At 36.2% G+C, this 19,517-nt stretch overlaps 1 protein-coding gene across 1 annotated transcript in view; it reads left to right on the top strand.

Annotated features, from left to right (window-relative positions):
• ATG4A (autophagy related 4A cysteine peptidase) overlaps positions 1-19,517 on the top strand; it is a 63,815-nt gene that overhangs the window by 960 nt on the left and 43,338 nt on the right. The window lies entirely within an intron of this gene.

Genomic DNA, 19,517 nt, shown 5'->3' with positions numbered 1-19,517 from the left:
AAGAAGGTGATGAGGCTTGCCCTAGGTTGCATAAATACTCAGGTCTTTCAAATCCAGCACTCTTCATCCCCAGAACTTTTCTATGGACTACCCTCTCCATGACTCCATCAGGGGCTGCCTGCCTTAGTCTCCCACTAGATCTGGGCCTTCTTCCAGCTATACTTCATTCCCTGGACATCTTCCCAGTCTCCATGCCTCCCTCCCACCTTTTCCAGTTCTAGAACCATAATAAATCAAATTGCTCCTGGAATGGGCGTGTCAATTTATTCTCCAGTGGCACCATTCATCCTCCCTGCAGCTTTGCAAACCAACAGATCCCTTCCTGATCACCACTCATATATGGTGTCTGTTTGAAATGTAAGCTCCTTGAAGTATGGGACTCCCTTGACCAGGCTAAATAAACCCACTCAATCTGCAGCTTCATAAGAAAGTAGATTTATTTTATTTTATTTTATTTATTTATTTAATAGACTTTTATTTACAGGTTATATGCATGGGTAACTTTACAGCATTAATAATTGCCAAACCTCTTGTTCCAATTTTTCACCTCTTACCCCCCACCCCCTCCCCCAGATGGCAGGATGACCAGTAGATGTTAAATATATTAAAATATAAATTAGATACACAATAAGTATACATGACCAAAACGTTATTTTGCTGTACAAAAAGAATCAGACTCTGAAATATTGTACAATTAACTTGTGAAGGAAATCAAAAATGCAGGTGGGCATACATATAGGGATTGGGAGTTCAATGTAATGGTTTTTAGTCATCACCCAGAGTTCTTTCTCTGGGCGTAGCTGGTTCAGTTCATTACTGCTCCATTGGAAATGATTTGGTTGATCTCGTTGCTGAGGATGGCCAGGTCCATGAGAACTGGTCATCATATAGTATTGTTGTTGAAGTATATAATGATCTCCTGGTCCTGCTCATTTCATTCAGCATCAGTTCCTGTAAGTCTCTCCAGGCCTTTCTGAAATCATCCTGTTGGTCATTTCTTACAGAACAATAATATTCCATAATATTCATATACCACAATTTATTCAGCCATTCTCCAACTGATGGGCATCCACTTAGTTTCCAGTTTCTAGCCACTACAAACAGGGCTGCCACAAACATTCGTGCACATACAGGTCCCTTTCCCTTCTTTATAATCTCTTTGGGATATAAGCCCAGTAGTAACACTGCTGGATCAAAGGGTATGCACAGTTTCATAACTTTTTGAGTATAGTTCCAAACTACAAGAGAGTAGATTTAAAGCTTGAAGGGACTTCTGAGTCCAATCCCATCATTTTACAGATGCGACATTTTAAAAGCTCGAGAGATCATTTTTAATAAAAGACCAGTGGCACTCTAGATGCCAAACCTAGCTTATATGCATTGGAAGAGAGGTGTTTCTGAAGCTGGCAATCAATTCCAATTGGTTAAGGATGAGAGAATGAATACTATGCTAATGGGCTGAGTAATATCATATTAAAGAGAGACTATCTCTATACCCAGAGCACCCCCAGCATTGGGAAATCTACTCAAAGAATTTATCCTCACCCAAACCTGAGTAGAGCACAAATGGCTTCACTACCTGGATGGAGTCTGAAGAAAATTATGACAAAAGTTAATCCAGTCTCATTATCAGCAGTGTCTTCCAGAGAATAAAGTTTTACAAACGAGAACTTTAGAAAAAGGGCAGATTTCTGGATGTCCCCAAATCATTGGTTATTAATAATCATTTCTTTCATAAATGAAAAAAATGAGAGTTAGGGTCAGAGGAAGTGACTTTCCCCAAATAGCAGAAGCAGCATTTAAATTCAGGTGCTTCTGATTCCAAATTCCCTACTCTTTTGATTAAATCACACTGCTTTTATTCTAATTTTAGAGAGTTGCTTGGGGGTATTTAGAGGTTAAATGATTTTCCCAGAGTCACATATCCTTTGTGGGAACCTGGTTCTCTCCTAAACCATACTACTATGAGCTTTGAGAATGATAAAAGGTTTCCTTGTGTTTAGAAGGCTTGTTGAAATTAATGATTTATAATCCTTGCATTAAGTCAATCTTGTGACTTACCATATTTTCCAAAGCTTAGTGGAGATAGCAGAACTAGAGAGTTTTCCAAAGAATAGATCTGGTTCTTGGCTGCCCTACAGCACACTCACATGCTTCCCCTCTTCACCCCATTCTTCCTCTCCCCCCCCCCAGCAAACCACATTTTAGACTACTTCAAAACTTTTCTAAGTATATGCAAGGTCACGTGGGAGAAAAAACTTAGCAGCTAAACAGGATCAATAAAGGCCCTCCATAGGAGGTAGAAGACATTTGAGTTCTACCTTGAAAGAAACTAGGGATTTTATGAGGTAGAAGTGAAGAAGGAGTGCCTTTCATTTCTCAGAACAGTCTGGGCAAAAATAATGGGAAGGGAGATGGAAGGGCCTTTGTGAGGAATAGCAAGAACGCCAGTTTGGCTGGAAAAGAGAGTGAATGAAGGGTGTATAAATTGTACAATAACCCTAGAACTAGGGCTAGACTGACGGATTTGCCTAGCGTTCCCCTAAGGAACAGGGGAATAGGTCTCGGGGCATATTCCATCTTCACAGGTTATCAGTTGGGCTTTGAGCTGATAATAAGGAACAGCTGGAAAAACACCCAAAGTAAAAAGCCCTATAGACTAAAAAGCTTATTTTAGCTTGCTCCATTGATGGGCAGTATAGTTTATTATAGCACATTAATTCCATTTGAAATGTTGGGCTGTCTAAATTCTAGATCTTTTAAGCAAAAATTTTCCTCTGTGAACTATAGCATGTGTGTGAAAAATGATTATTAATAACCAGTGATTTGGGAAGATCCAGATTTTTCCCTTTTTTATCCTCTTTTCAAGATCTCAGTTTCTGAAGGTTGAGCTAACCTCTAGATCTAGATCCCACTCAGGTGAGGGAAACCATTGTACTCTACTGAGGTTTAGGTGGGGATAAAATTCTTTGAATAGATTGCCCAAGGCTGAGAGTAACTTAGAATGAAATGATGTAATCAAGGTTCAGGTCCAGCTCCTCCTTGTAATATTGGTTCTTTTGCTACCCTCTGTAACCCCTTTCTTCCAATGATCATGCATGAGCCCTTGCCATGACTATCTTTGGTCTGAGAGAGAAATGGCCAAAAGACCATTCTTTTTATACTTGCTGGCATTATTAGTAAAATGATTAAATACCCCAGAAATTATGTCTTTAAAACTTTAAACATCACATGTGTCACTTGGGAAATGCCAGTCCATCAGAAAAAGAATGGATGCTAGGCATTGTCCCAAGCCCTCAGGATGCAAAAAAAAAAAAAGCCAAAAGATATTGCCTGTACTCAAGGAGCTTACAATCTGCTGGGGGAGACAGCATGCAAACAAACATATAAAAAGCAAGCTGTATACAGGATAGATAGAAAATAATCCACAGAGATGGGGCATTGGAATTAAGAAGGATTGGGCTTGGCTTGGCTTCCTGTAAAAGATGGAATTTTAGTTGGGACTTAAAGAAAGCCAGGGAGGGTGAGTAGACAAAGATAAGGAAGAAGTACATCCCAAGCATGAGGAAACAGCTCGAGAGAATGTCCAGAACTTAGAGATGGAGACCAGTGTTGTTGAATCAAATGGTAGATGGTAAGACTAAGGTGTAAGAAGACTGAAAAGGTAGGAAGTGTCTAGGACTTTGAATGCCAAACAGAGCATTTTTATGATTCCCAAAGCAGGTTAGGAAAATCTGGAGTATAGACTAGAGTGCAAGACACTTGAGGTAGACAGACCCACCCACTGGCTATATTTACCCCCAAAGCCAGAAGTAAATCCTTAGGACTTTAGCTTGGACTGTCTCTCTTTCTCTGACCTTTGCTTGCTCATAGTCATCTTTATTATTTTTATCTGCAGCTTGGATCCTCAAGCATAATTAGCTTTCAGCAAGCTGAGTGCCTTCTGTGACTGATGAAAACTGTATGTGAACATAAGCCTAAGTATTAGGGCCCTTGTGATCTTTGCCCTGCCTTAGGTTTGTTGTCCAGCACTGTTGGTAATTCTTTTTCACTTGCTGTTTTCTAATGCTTAATAAATATTATGTCTTAACCTTCCTGCCCCCCATACAATTTCCATCACCTTATTTTTTCATTCATTTATTTATTTTGAGATTGGGTCTCCTTCCCTTTCCCAACTTTTAAGTCTAAAAGCCAGCATTGATCTGCTTCATTCCCTGTTTGGGCCAGTTCACCCTTCCTTAGGTAGCCTTGTGGACTCAAAGCTGGGAGAGGGAAGGGAGAGAAGGTTCCACCACACTAGTACTTGATTGGATGCCCCAATCAGTTTTAGCCATCCTGCAGCTCAGAACACTAGAGCTCCAGTGATTAAGGAACCTCAACTTTTCAAGCATCAGTAGGGATGTATGCTCCCACAATTGTCCTCCCATCATCCCTTGGTGAAAATAGGAAGGACATAGCACAATATCTTATCCTTAATCACATGCAATCACTTAGCTATGTGTAAGGTCAACTAACGAATCAAAAATTACCCAAAATAAAAACTTTTCTATGACCACCACTGAATATTTTATTTAAAATGTTTTTTGTTATAGTATTGACTTGAAGATAATCAACAAACATTTCCATAGACACGGAAGAATAGAAAAAGAATTGTACATGAAACCACAAATCTGCATTACATAATGCTTGGATTTTTAAAAAATATGCAATAAAGTCAAAAGTTCCAAAGTTCTCGTTATTTGTGTCTCCTCTAGTCAGGTCAACAACCTCTAAAAGCAAAACTTTTCCTCTGTATATACTACAACACGTGTCATTTGGGAAACGCCAATCAATAAATATTATAATATAAATAAATAAATATGAAATAAGTGCTGACTGTGTTCTGGGAACTATGCTACGTGCTAGAGATTTTAAAAAAGGAAACAAATATCTCTTTTCAACACCCTTCTGTTTTCTGTTTATTGAAAAAACTGTTACAATGTTCTTTTTTTTCTTTTCACTTTGTACTTATTACTATTGGCAGTTCTTTTCTATTTTAAGTCCCCACCCCCCACCTCCATTATAAAATCACCACCACCACCCCCTACCTTGTAACAATTATAGGCAAGCAAAACAAATCCACACAATTAGCCATGTTCAGAAATGTGTCTGTCTGTCTAAGGCTATCCCTCTTCCACTTCTATGTGGGAGAGGTGGATCATATGCTTCATCAGCCCAAGGGAATTTTGATTGGTCATTACATTGCCTTTCAGAGGTCCCTATTAGTGTCCTTTCACCCTCTTTGATCTCTTGAGTTATGAGCTTAGTAATGATTTTTCTGGATCAGAGTGTAAATTTAGTGACTTTTGAAGCACGGTTACAAATTGTTTTCCAAATGACTGGACCAATTCACAACTCTGCCGACAATGTTTTTGTGTGCCTATTTCCCTATAATCCCCCCCCCCCCCCCCCCCCCCGAATTTGGTACTTTTTGCTATCTTTGCTAATCTAATGGGTGTGAGGTAGAATTTCCTAGCTACTTTAATTTACTTTTTTACAATTGTGACTTGAGGTATCTTTAAAAATATAGTTGTTAGCTTAGACTTATTCATTTGCAAGCAACTTATTCATATTTAACCATTTTTTTCAATTGGGGAATGGCTATTGGTGTTATAAATTTGTATCAGTTTTTATATAGCTTGGAAATGAGATCTTTATGGGGAAATTTAGACAAATGAATTTCTGGAGCTACATGCCTTATTCATTGATGTGTTTTTGTTGTTGTTGTTGTTGTTGTTGATGCAGTGTTTAGATATGTAAAATTTCCCTTTCTTACTGTCTCATTGTTGTAATTTTCTTTGAGTACATTATTTAGTGTTACTATGCTTTGCTCTTTGACCCCCTAATTCTTTGTTTAAATTAGTTTCCTATCAGTTTAAAAGCCTTATTGCCTAGCAATTTTAATGAATTGTGCCTAGTATATGTTTAGTATTTCTGCTGTTGTGCATTTGTTTGAGGTTTTATACCCTAGTCCATGATCAGTTTTTGCAAAGTTTCCATGTTCCATGTTTTCCTAAGAAATAGGTGTACTCCTTTCAGTTCAAGTTCTGTAATCGTTGTGATTTACTATTACACATTTCTGAAATTCTATTCAGGTCTTTTACTACTTTTGTCTTATTGTTGTTATTGTTTTTAGGTATGTACCTAGGTACAAAAAGGCTTCATAGCTTTGCTGCTTATTTCCATTATAATTTAACTTCCCCCCCCACATATTTAGACACTGTATGCATTTATATTAAGTTCTGACATTATTCAGTTGTTTATGTTGCCTTTCAGAATAATGTCATTTTCCTTTTTTCTATTTTTACATTTGCCTTGTCTAAGATCATGATTTTCTGAGACATAAAATTTCATGATTGGGCTATGCTCTCCTTTTCTTCTCTACTTTCCTTTTCTGTTTTGTGGATTAATAGTCATGGTTATGACTGTTAATTTTGCATTTGTCTGGGAAATATAAAAAGTTGAGAGACATACTATTTGGGTAATTAATCACTTTATTAATAATGCTAGAATAGCATTAATAAAAGGATGGTCATTTGATTGTTTCTTTTAAACAAAGTTAAATCATGGAAACCACACGACTCTTTATGTGCCCTTGGAAGAATGGGTGGAAATCAATTCTTATTTGTTAACAAGTAATGAGAAGATGAATATTATAATGAGATGGCTCTAGTCTTCTTCTTCTTCTTTTGTAAATGGTATTTTATTTTTTCCAGTTACATATAAAGATAGTTTTCAACATTTATATAAGATTTTGTGTTCCAAATTTTTCTCCCTCCTCTCCCCATGATTACAATCTGTTACAAATTATGCATGTACGATCATGTTAAACATTTTCACATTAGTTGTGTTGTGAAAGAAGAGTCAACAAAAGGGTGGGGGGAAACATGAAAAAAGTATGCTTCAATTTGTATTTGTTCTCTATAGTTCTTTCTATAGATGTGGATAGCATTTTCCATCATGAGTCTTTTGAAATTGCTTTGGATTGTTGTATTTCTGAGAAGAGCTAAGTCTATCACAATTGATCATAATATAATGTTACTGTTACTATGTACAGTGTTCTCCTAGTTCTGCTCATCATGCACATCATTTCATGTAGGTCTTTCCAGGCTTTTCTGAAATCAACCTACTCATCACTTCTTATAGAACAATAATATTCCATTACATTCATATACCATTACTTATTCAGCTCACTTCACTCAGCATTAGTTCATGTAAGTCCAAGATTTTTCTGAAATCAGCCTACTCATCATTTTTATAGTATAATAGTATTCCCATGACATGCATATGCACAACTTATTCAGCTATTCCCCAATTCTTTGCCACTACAAAAAAGCTGCTACAAATTTTTTTGGACATGGGGGTCCTTTTTCCCTTTTTTATGATCTCTTTGAGATACAGATCTAATTGTGGCACTGCTGGATCAAAGGGTATGCACAGTATGTCCTTTGGGCATAGTTCCAAATTGCTCTCCAGAATAGTTGGATCAGTTCAAATCTAGATGGATCTCATCTAATGAGAATCTGAGGGCTGATTTTGATCAAGTCATTTACTTCCAAATCATCCTCAACTTCAAAGAATTTATCCCCATCTAAATCTGAATAGAACACTATGAGCTTCCCCCTGAGAACAGAACCTCCAGGAGACTGAGGGGAAAGTCAATCTAATTTCATGATCTTATTTCATCATGTCCTTCAGACGCTAGTTTGGCTTAGAGAATAAGATTTCAGAGAGGGAATAAATTCTCAATATTAGCAATTTTTAAAAAAATAATTTCTCTCTGCCTTCATCCAATTCATATTGTACTTCTCTTTGTTCTCAAAAAGCAAGAAAAGTGTAATCCGTGCTAGGGATCTAGAATTTATTATTAATATATACCAAAGAAAACAATAAATTTGCTTAATTTATTTATTTTTGTTTATTCACCTCATTTCAAAATATATCAGAGTTATTCCTTATAACAATAAAAAAGTAAAGGGAAAAAAAGCAGTTCAGCAAAACAAACCAATGCATCTACTGAATCTGACAGGATGTGTAGTCAACAACACTCATAGTTCCTCACTTCTGCAAAGAATTATTTATTTTTTAAAAAATCCTAAACTTAACTAACACCAAATGAGACGATCATTTCTATATCTAAAGCAAAAGAGAAAAGGGGGCCTGTCCATGAAAAGGGGACTGAATCTGTATTAAGAACAACTTAAATTTTTTCTTGAAGTATCTAATACTTTAAAATATATTATCCTCAAAATTGCCCTCCTTTCTGTTTCTAAATCACCTTCATTCTGTTCTGTTCGTTTTCTTCCTGGAAAAAAAAATTATTCTGAACCTAAACATCGAAAAAACAAAACAAAACAAAAAACATTTCACAATGCAACATAAAAAGAGGATTCTATAGGAAACTATAATTTTTCATTTCATACTGCTTACTTTAAAAACATAATACATTTTACATGTTATTCTTTAAAATAATTCTATTTGTCTTTGCTTCTTTCTGAATTTCTGTTCTTTTTTTATCTGTGCATATTAACTATTGTAATGTTCCTTTTTTTTTTTTTTTTTTTTTTTTTGTTGGTATCACTGTTGGTAGCCCATCTTACCCAAATAAAAAGCAGGGCGGGGGAAATTCCCTCATAGTAACTAAGCATAATCAAGCAAAATTAATCCTATGGGCTATGTCCAATTTTTTCTTCTCTTCCAGCACTTTATGCCCATCACCTCCCTGTGGGGTACCATGTTGTCCTGTGAGACATGGTTGGTATGACCTTCTACTCTCATCCCATATCTCTCCTGCCTTTTGTGACTAAACTCCTTAACTTTCTATAATATTGCTCATGGCCTTATTATTCAACCAAAAATGTCCTCTCCAAAGTTAAATCAATGATCTCTTAATTGCCAAATGCAATGGTCTTTTCTCAGTCTTCCTTCTTGAGCTCTCTGGCACTGTCAATCACCATCTTCTCCATAATATTCCTTTTTTTGTCTAGGATTTCAGAACACTACTCTCTCTTCATGGACATCCTATACCACTCCTCAGTATTCTGTGCTGGACCTTCATCCAGGATATTCCCACTAACCAAGGAAATCCTTACATGGCATTCTCTTGGACTCTTTTTTCTTCTCTCTATACTACACTTGATGAGATTATCAATTCCTGTGGATTCAATTACCATCTCCATGCTGATGATTCTCAGATCTACCTATCCTACTCTAACTTTTCTGCTTATCTCGTCTTCCATTCAACATCTCAAACTAGATATCTCATGTCTTAAATTCAACATGTTTAAAACTGAGGGGTAGCTAGTTAGTGCTGCACTGGACGGAGGTTGGAATCAGGAAGACTCATCTTGTTCAAATCTGGCCTCAGACCAATGTCTGTATAGCTGTATAATTCTGAACAAGTCATTTAGTCCTGTTTGCCTCAGTTTCCTCATCTGTAAAATGAGCTAGAAAGGAGAATAGCAAATCACTCGTAGTTTCTTTATAAAAAAGCAAAAACAAAAACAAACAAATCCAAATAGGATCACAAAAAGTTGGACTGAAACAACTTGCCAACAAAATCAAAACTTAATTCATTATCTTTTCCTCTTAAAACTCCTTCTTTTCAAACTTCCCTATTCTCATTGAGAACAACACCATCAAGCTCCCCCCCCCCCCAGGTTCCCAGCCTCCGTGGAATCCTCAACTTTTCACTGTTTCCCCCCTATATCCAGTCTGTTGTCAAGATCTGCCCATTTTATCTTGGCAGCATCTCAAGTCCACCCGCTTCTCTCCTCTGACACGGCCATCACTTTGGTGCAGTGTTTTATCACCTGGTACTTGGACCATTGCAGTTAACTTGTGCATAGTCCTGTCTGCTTCAGATCTCTCCTCATTTCACTCTTTTTGTTCAGTCATCAAAGTGATTTTCCTATAGCACAGGCCTGACCATGTCTCATGCTCGTGTTCTCTCTCTCTCTCTCTCTCTCTCTCTCAATAAACTCCAATGGCTCCCTGTTATCTGATCAAATACAAAACCCTCTGGTGTTCAAAGCCATCTGTGATTCTCTCTTATATTTCCAGTTTTCTTCCAGAAATATCTGTCCCTTCCCTCATATACTCTTCAATCCAGGAACACTGTTTTTTTTTTTTTTTTTACCATTCATTGGCAGGACATTTCATTTCCCACTTGTAAATTTTCCTCAAATTGTTCCCCATGCCTGGAATATTCTCTTTCCTCATTTCTACCTCTGGCTTTCCCTCAAATCCCAGATAAAACTCCATCTTCTGCAATAAACTTTTTCTGATTCTCCTCAGTCCTAGTGCCTTTTATATTTATGCTATATCTATGTTGTTTGTGCATCTTGCTTGCATGTCGTCTCAAGGTTGTGAATTCCTTAAGGTTAAGAATTGTCTTGTTGCCTTTTTTTTGGGTCCTTTGTGCTTAACAGGAGGTACTTAATGAATATTTTTATTTTGTTTTGTTTTTTTATTTGTTTGTTTTTTTCCTGAGGCAACTGAGGTTAAATGACTTGCCCAGGATCACATGGCTAGGAAGTGTTAAGTGTCTGAGGTCACATTTGAACTCGGGTCCTCCTGACTTCAGGGCTGGTGCTCTATCCACTGTGCCACCTAACTGCCGCTACTTAATAAATGTTTATTGACTTATTGACCAGCTTTACTTTCCCTGCCAATTTTGTTAACCCTATCACTATCATCATTTTCCTCCCCTATTTCCATTCCCTACATTGAAGAAAAGAAAAATAAAGCTCTTGTATAAAATGTGAATAAATAAATAAAAATAAATAAACCCTTATATTCTCAGTGTCCTAAAATGATATCTCATTCTATACCTTAGAGTTTATCATCTCTGTCAGGTAGTATGTTTCATTACTGGACCTTGGGAATCATAATTGGTCATTACATCGATCAGATTTCTTTATTAATCTTTAATGTTTTTGTTATGATGTTGTTTTTACATAAAGGTTCTCCTAGTTCCCTTCCCCTTGCTTTGTATTACTGTTTTATAGTAATTCTTCTGAAATTACCCTTTCATAATTTCTTATAGTACAACCATATTCCATTCCATTTATATAATGTAATTTGCTTATTCATCCCCCAATTAATGGATACCTCTTTGATGTCCAGATCTTTCTTTGCTCCTAAAATATTTTTATATACCTAAATTCCCTTCCTCTTTATTTTTGTAGGGTATAGGATTAATAATGGTATTGATGGGCCAAAGGGTATGAATAGTTTAGTGACTCTCTGGGCTTCATTTTAAAATGCTTATCAGAATGGCTGGAAATAGTTGGAGGTATCACCCCCGACAGTCTATTGGAGTGCCCAACCTATGGCCCCTCCAATATTTGTCATTTTCTTTTGTCACCTTCGTCAATTTGATGGGTGTCTCCTAGACTTGTTTTAATTTGCATCACCACTGATTTGAAGCAGTTTTCACATATGGTTCTTGATAGCTTCAATTTCTTCCTTTGAAAACTGCCTATTTAGAGCAGAACCAGGAGACCATTGTATACAGCAACAGCAAGATTATAGGATGATCAGTTCTGATGGACATGGCTCTTCTCAACAATGAGATGATTCTGGCTAGTTACAATGATCTTTTGACGAAGAGCCATCTGCACCCAGAAAGAGGCCTGTGGAGACTGAGTGAGGATTACAACATATCATTTTCACTCTTTTTGTTGTAGTTTGCTTGAATTTTATTTTCTTTCTCATTTTTTTTCCTTTTTGAGCTGATTTTTCTTGTGTAAATATGTATGCCTATATTGGACTTACATATATTTACAGATATAATACATAATATATATATATTACATATATTTTTACTATGTTTAACATATATTGGATTACTTGCCATCTAGGGGAGAGGGTGGGAGGGAAAGGGGAGAAAAATTGGAACACAAGATTTTTTAAGGGTCAGTGTTGAAAAATTATCCTTGCATATGCTTTGAAAAGAAAAAGCCTCAATAAAAAAAAGAAAAGAAAACTGCCTATTTATATCACTAAATGGATATTTGAAAATATTGGGGAATAGCTCTTGTCTGAATCAGTTCTTCATATACCTTCTCAGAGGAATATAATGCAAAAACTTTCTCCCAGTTACTCGTTTCCTTTCTGATTTTTGACTTGCATTAATTTTGCTTGTACAAAACCTTTTCAATGATATGTAATTGAAATTGTTGAATTCTGAACCTAGATCTCTAGCTTCAGGTCTTACTTTGGGGCTAGGGCCAGGCTCTGCCTTTCCCTAACTCTCAAGTAAAATGATTAGGCCCTATGTGACCTTGACCTGGCAGCGCTAGCTTGCTGCTGTGGACTTCCATTCATTCCCTTTGGTGGGCAGCATGTCTGTGCTCAGCATGCTGGGAGCTTTCCTACAATTCAGTGTCCCTGATCAGGGCACTGGGTGTGTGTGTGGTGCTCTTGCTGGTTTCTAGTCTGTTCTACCTATTTACCTGCCCGTGTTGCTGGCAAGACTTCTCTGCCAGTGTCCACAGTTTCTGTGTGTGTATAGTTCGTGTCTTTCTGGAATGGACAAAGGAATTTAGAGAAGCTTCTTTCTGGATTTCTTGGTCATTTTTCAGTCTGAGGCTTCTTTTTTTTAGGTTATTGCAATACTAAGAGTTGGAGAGTATAGCTTTGGTTTCCATATTGTTCTCATAACTGGAAGTCTTCCATCACTGACTAGATGGGTGATATGCATCCCACCCAAAATTTTCTTTCTTTGCTGCTGTTTTGACTAGTTTAATGCCAGCACATGATTAGTTGTCTTGTTTAAAGGTGATGATTAGAAATCGGAAAGGATTTTGAACCTTCAGTAAAATGTTTTGGTTACTGTCTTTTCTTGATCTTCCAACAGCTGCAACACTGGCTGTTCCATCCCTGTGACCTCACACCTGCACTTTTATATTCTGGGTCAGTGGAAAAAGAGGGTTTTTAGGTATCAATTTTCACTTTGCGTCCAACTTCTATTCTGTATTTAGAGAGGTTTCTAAAATGGAAAAAGTATATTCTGTCTAATTTAATTTTACTAAAAGAGAAAAAAAAAACATGTCAACCAGAATTTATTTTTAAAAAATTGTTTCATTGATAGTTTTTGGTTTTATATTTTCAAGTTATAACATTTACATTAATAAAATGTTTTTACATTTCTCATACTAACTTTTCCCCTGTATTTCTCTGCTTCTACATCCCACTTGGTCAGTAAACATTGCGTACTCTGTGCCAAGCACTGGGAATACAAAGAAAGGCAGAAAGACCCACTTCTGAGGAGTTCTCAGCTTTAGCTGGAGAGGCAACATGTAGCCAACTCTGTAAAAACAAGCTCTAGACAAGATAAATTTGAAAGAAATCAATTAGAAGGAAGGCACTAAAATTAAGGATGGCTGGGAAAAGCTTACTGTAGGAAGTGAGATTTTGGCAGGGACTTGAAGGAGGCTAGGGAAACCAGGGAGGTGGAGGTGAGGTGTGAAAATCCCTCGGGTTTTCCTGAAGGAAAAAGAGTCAGAAAAAAAGACTGGAGTTGGGACATCCATTCCATAATTTAGGGGTGGACCTATCTCAGGCTGTCATTCAGGTTCAGTGTTAGAATGAAAGGAGGTATTTTTAAGTCATTGAACAACAACAGAAGGTTTACTTACCCTAACACTGCAAAGAGATCTGATTAGGATTTAGCTCCTATAAGTGAGGCCTCCTTACCTCCCTGGAGAAACTTATTTGCTTGGCAGAAAGAGGTGACTTTTTTTTCATGTAATCAAAAATTATTATTTTTGATTATAGCTTTTTATTGACAAAATATATGCATGGGTAATTTTTCAACATTGACTCTTTCAAATACTTCCGTTCCAACTTTTCCCGTCCTTCCCTCCACTCCCTCCCCTAGATGGCAGGCAGTCCCATACATGTTAAACATGTTAAAGTATATGTTAAATACAATATATGTGTACATATTTTTACAGTTTTCTTGTTGCACAAGAAAAATTGGATTTAGAAAGTAGGTAAAAATAACCTGGGAAGAAAAACAAAAATGCAAGCAAACAATAACAGAAAGAGTGTAAATGCTATGTTGTGGTGGACCTCAATGAGTGTGGACACTCATTTCCCAGTGTTCTTTTGCTGGGTGTAGCTGATTCTGTTCATCTCTGATCAATTGGAACTGATTTGGATCCTCTCATTGCCAAAGATAGCTACTTCCATCAGAATTGATCCTCATATATATTGTTGTTGAAGTGTATAATGATCTCCTGGTTCTGCTCATTTCACTTAGAATCAGTTCATGTAAGTCTTTCTAAGCCTCTCTGTATTCATCCTGCTGGTCATTTTTTATAGAACAATAATATTCCATAACATTCATATACCACAATTTATTTGGCCATTCTCCAATTGATGGGCATCTCTTCATTTTCCAATTTCTTGCCACTACGAAAAGGGCTGCCACAAACATTCTTGCACATATGGGTCCCTTTCCCTTCTTTAAAATCTCTCTGGGATATAAGCCCAGTAGTAACACTGCTGGATCAAATGGTATGCGCAGTATAACCTTTTGAGCATAGTTCCATATTGCTCTACAGAATGGTTGGATCTGTTCACAACTCCACCAACAATGCATCAGTGTCCCAGTTTTCCCACATCCTCTCTGATATTCATCATTATCTTTTCCTGCCATCTTAGCCAATCTGACAGGTGTGTAGTGGTATTTCAGAGTTGTCTTAATTTGCATTTCTTTGATCAATAGTGATTTGGAGCATCTTTTCTGACTACAAATAGTTTCAGTTTCTTCATCTGAAAATTGTCTGTTCATATCCTTTGACCATTTATCAATTGGAGAATGGCTTGATTTCTTATAAATTAGAGTTAATTCTCTATATATTTTTAGAAATGAGGCCTTTATCAGAACCTTTAACTATAAAAATGTCTTCCCAGTTTATTGCTTCCCTTCTAATCTTGTCAGGATTAGTTTTGTTTGTACAAAAGCCTTTTAACTTGATCTAATCAAAATTTTCTATTTTATGATCAATAATGATCTCTAGTTCTTCTTTGGCCACAAATTCCTTCCTTTCCCACAGGTCTGACAGGAAACTATCCTATGTTCTTCTAATTTATTTATAATCTCGTTCTTTATGCCTAAATCATGAACCTGTTTTGATCTTATCTTAGTGTACAGTGTTAAGTGTGGGACCATGCCTAGTTTCTGCCATACTAATTTCCAATTTTCCCAACAGTTTTTGTCAAATAGTGAATTCTTTTCCCAAAAGTTTATCTTTGGGTAACTATAGGTTGCTATAATTATTGACTATTTTGTCCTGTGAGCCTAACCTATTCCACTGATCAGCTAGTCTATTTCTTAGCCAGTACCAAATGGTTTTGGTGATTGCTGCTTTATAACATAGTTTTAGATCAAGTACATCTAGGCCACTGTCATTTGATTTTTTATTTGATTAGTTACCTTGAAATTCTTGACCTTGTGTTCTTCTAGATGAATTTTGTTGTTATTTTTTCCAGGTTATTAAAATAGTTTCTTGGGAATCTGATTGGTATAGCACTAAATAAATAGATTAGTTTAGCTAGTATTGTCATTTTTATTATATTCGCTTGACCTATCCAAGAGCACTTAATATTTTTCCAGTTGTTTAGATTTGACTTTATTTGTGTGGAAAGTGTTTTGTAGTTTTGCTTTCCCTTGGCAGATAGATTCCCAAATATTTTATATTATCAACAGTTATTTTAAATGGAATTGCTCATTGTATCTCTTGCTGTTGGATTTTGTTAGTGATGTATAAAAATGCTGATGACTTATGTGGATTTATTTTGTATTCTGCAACTTTGCTAAAGTTGTGGATTATTTCTAATAGCTTTTTAGTAGCATCTCTGGGGTTCTCTAAGTATACCATCATATCATCTGCAAAGAGTGATAATTTGATTTCCTCATTACCTACTACTCTAATTCCTTTAATCTCTTTTTCATCTTTTATTGCCAAAGCTAGCATTTCCAATACAATATTGAATAGTAATAGTGATAGTGGTAACCTTGTTTCACTCCTGATTTTATTGGGAATGATTCCAATTTATCACCATTACATATGATTCTTACTGATGATTTTTGATAGATGCCACTGACTATTTTAAGGAAAAGTCCATGTATTCCTATATACTCTAGTGTTTTTAATAGGAATAGATGTTGGATTTTATCAAATGCTTTTTCTGCATCTATTGAGATGATCATATGGTTTTTGTTAATTTGGTTATTGATATAATCAATTATGCCAGTAGTTTTCCTAATATTGAACCAGCTCTGCATTCCTGATATAAATCCTACTTGGTCATGGTGTATTATCCTGAGGATGATTTTCTGTAAGCTTTTTGCCAATATTTTATTTAAGAATTTTGCATCAATATTTATTAGGGAGATTGGTCTATAATTTTCTTTCTCTGTTTTTGTCCTACCTGGTTTAGGTATCAGCACAATGTCTTGTGTCATAAAAGGAATTTGGTAGGACTTCTTCAATCTCTATTTTTTCAAATAGTTTATATAGCATTGGAGTTAATTGTTCTTTAAATGTTTGGTAGAATTCACATATAAATCCATCTGGTCCTGGGGATTTTTTCTTAGGGAGTTGATTAATAGCTTGTTCTATTTCTTTTTTTTTTTTTTAATGGGACTATTGGTTAAATTGTCCCTCTGTTACTCCCCCTCTATTAATCTGGACAACCTATATTTTTGAAGGTATTCATCCATTTCATTTAAGTTATCAAATTTATTGGCATAAAGTTGGGCAAAGTAACTCCTAATTATTGCTCTAATTTCCTCTTCATTAGTGGCAAGTTCTCCCTTTTCATTTTTAAGACTAACAATTTGATTTTCCTCTTTCCTTTTTCTAATCAAATTTACCAAGGATTTATCTATTTTGTTGGTTTTTTCATAGAACCAACTCTTAGTTTTATTTATTAATTCAATAGTTTTTTTACTTTCAATTTTATTAATCTCTCCTTTTATTTAGTAATTTCCCCAAAATCTTATATTGGCTGTTGACAACATGAAATAGAGTGAAATAAGGCTGGAAAAGTAGATTGGAGCCAGATTGTGGAGTCTCATATCCCAACCTAAGGCATTTGTAACTTATTCTAGAAGTCATAAAGGAAACCCCTAGGAAATTTATTGAGTAGGATGGTAATGTGATCAGACTTCTGCCTTAGGGAGATCATTATGGGAATCTTATGAAAGATGTATTGGAAAAGGGAGGACCAGGGACTAGAAGGCCATGACCATACACTGTTAGAGTTAAGGAGTATGGGAATAGGGTGATGAAGTCAACAGCATTTATTCAATGCTTACTATGTGCCAAGTTTAGTGTTTGACTGGGGTTTTTAATTTGTTCTTTTTCTAGCTTTTTTAGTTGCAAGCCTAATTCATTGATTTTCTCTTTCTCTATTTTATGCAAATAGGCCTCTATAGATATAAAATTTTCCCTTATTGCCGCTTTGACTGCATCTCACACATTTTGGTATGTCATCTCATTATTGTCATTCTCTTGAGTGAAATGATTAATTGTGGCTATGATTTGCTGTTCGACCCATTCATTCTTTAGAATGAGATTATTTCATTTCCAATTACTTTTTGGTCTATTTTCCCCTGGCTTTTTATTGAATGTAGTTTTTATTGCATTGTGATCTGAAAAGGATGGATTTCCTATTTCTGCCTTTCTGCATTTGAATTTGAGGTCTTTATGTCCTAATATATGGTCAATTTTTGTATAGGTTCCATGAACTGCTGAGAAGAAAACATACTCCTTTCTGTCTCCATTTAGTTTTTTCCAAAGAGCTATCATACCTAACTTTTCTAGTGTTCTTTTTACCAGAAAGAGGTGACTCTTGAAGTCTTCTCACATCTACCAGTACCAAAGGGCTTCTCCCCTCTTGAGTGGATCTTTGATGCCTCTAGGTCCCAGCTTTTTAAACTGTGGTTTGCAACCAAATATAGGGTCTTATAACTGAATGTGGAGATCATAAAGTTATGATTTAATATCAGTAAATGTTTGATTGTACACCTATTTTATACACCTATATACCTAGGTCACATAAAAATTTCTCAGGCAAAAAGGGGTTTCGGTTGGAAAAAGCTTAAGAAAACTTGCTCTAAAGTGACTGGGAAACTATGTCAGCCCAGCCCAAAGTCACCAGGATGCTACACCTTGAGAAGATTTGTGACTCTTGTTTTATGCTCAGATCTGAAGAGGTAAAGACCTGTTCATCCAAGCAGATCAGAACAATGAAAGATTCTGAAACTCTCTGCACCTTGGTAATGGAGTGGGAAGCAGGAGAGAAATGTTTTCCCAGCATTTCAACCAGTTCTTATCAAATACCAATTACGTACTAGGCACTGTGCTAAGCATTGGAGCTAGACAAAGAACAAAACAATCTCTTATTTGTATTAAAAAAAATTACCAACAATTAACTTAGTAGGAAAAGTTTGGACACTTAAAGTCTACTTATTTACTCCAGTATTTCAGCCATTTCTTTGGTTTCCCCCAACTCATACAGATCAGAACCTTTCTATAACTCAGGTTGCTAGTCTTTTAAGAATTCTTTTGACCAAAAATTCATCACTATGGCCTGCCTGGTTCCCTCTGACCACCTTCCCGCAGCATTTATCCCCAGGCCTCACTTCAAAACCTTTCCAGCTTAAGTTTTGCTGGCCTGGTCTCCCATAGTCTAGAGTCAACACTATGCCTCAGTGAGGCAGTGGAGCAAGGGTTCTAGTAAAGAAAAACAGAAACTGAAGCACAATTCCTTTTTTCCCCCTAGCTATACAAACAACAAAACTAAAAGTTTTTATTAAGCTATAAGATAGTATGGATAGATTGTGATTTCTGTAGGTTTGATTGCAGAGCTACTGAGGCAGATCTTTGAACCTTATTGAGTTCCCCAAAGCTAAGAATATTATATTTCTCCCAAAATATTCTTGTCAAACAATGAAGAGCCCCTGATGTGATGCTAGTTCTGTGCCAGTATTAGGAAATAACAGTTTCATGTCTGTTACTCCAGAAAAATGGCTAAATTCAGAGAGGCTCATTCTGCTTTTGGTTCCAGGATAATGACTTGTTTTTTGGTCTGTTCACAGCCATTTATCTAGTAATTGTCTAGTAAGTTCCAGAGGATTTTTGATTTGTCTTGATGGCCTGACCACACCATTAAAATTAAAAAGATTGTTGCGATAATTCCAGGCCTGGGACACAAGGGCAGTATAAGATGGAAACATTTAGTAATTTCCGAAAAATCTTATATTGGCTGTTGACAACATGAAATAGAGTGAAATAAGGCTGGAAAAGTAGATTGGAGCCAGATTGTGGAGTCTCATATCCCAACCTAAGGCATTTGTAACTTATTCTAGAAGTCATAAAGGAAACCCCTAGGAAATTTATTGAGTAGGGTGGCAATGTGATCAGACTTCTGCCTTAGGGAGATCATTATGGGAATCT

Source organism: Sarcophilus harrisii, chromosome X (assembly GCF_902635505.1).
Source record: "Sarcophilus harrisii chromosome X, mSarHar1.11, whole genome shotgun sequence".
Classification (NCBI taxonomy): domain Eukaryota; kingdom Metazoa; phylum Chordata; class Mammalia; order Dasyuromorphia; family Dasyuridae; genus Sarcophilus; species Sarcophilus harrisii.
Note: the sequence above shows the minus strand (reverse complement) of the source record. Positions and strands in the feature narration are given on the sequence as shown.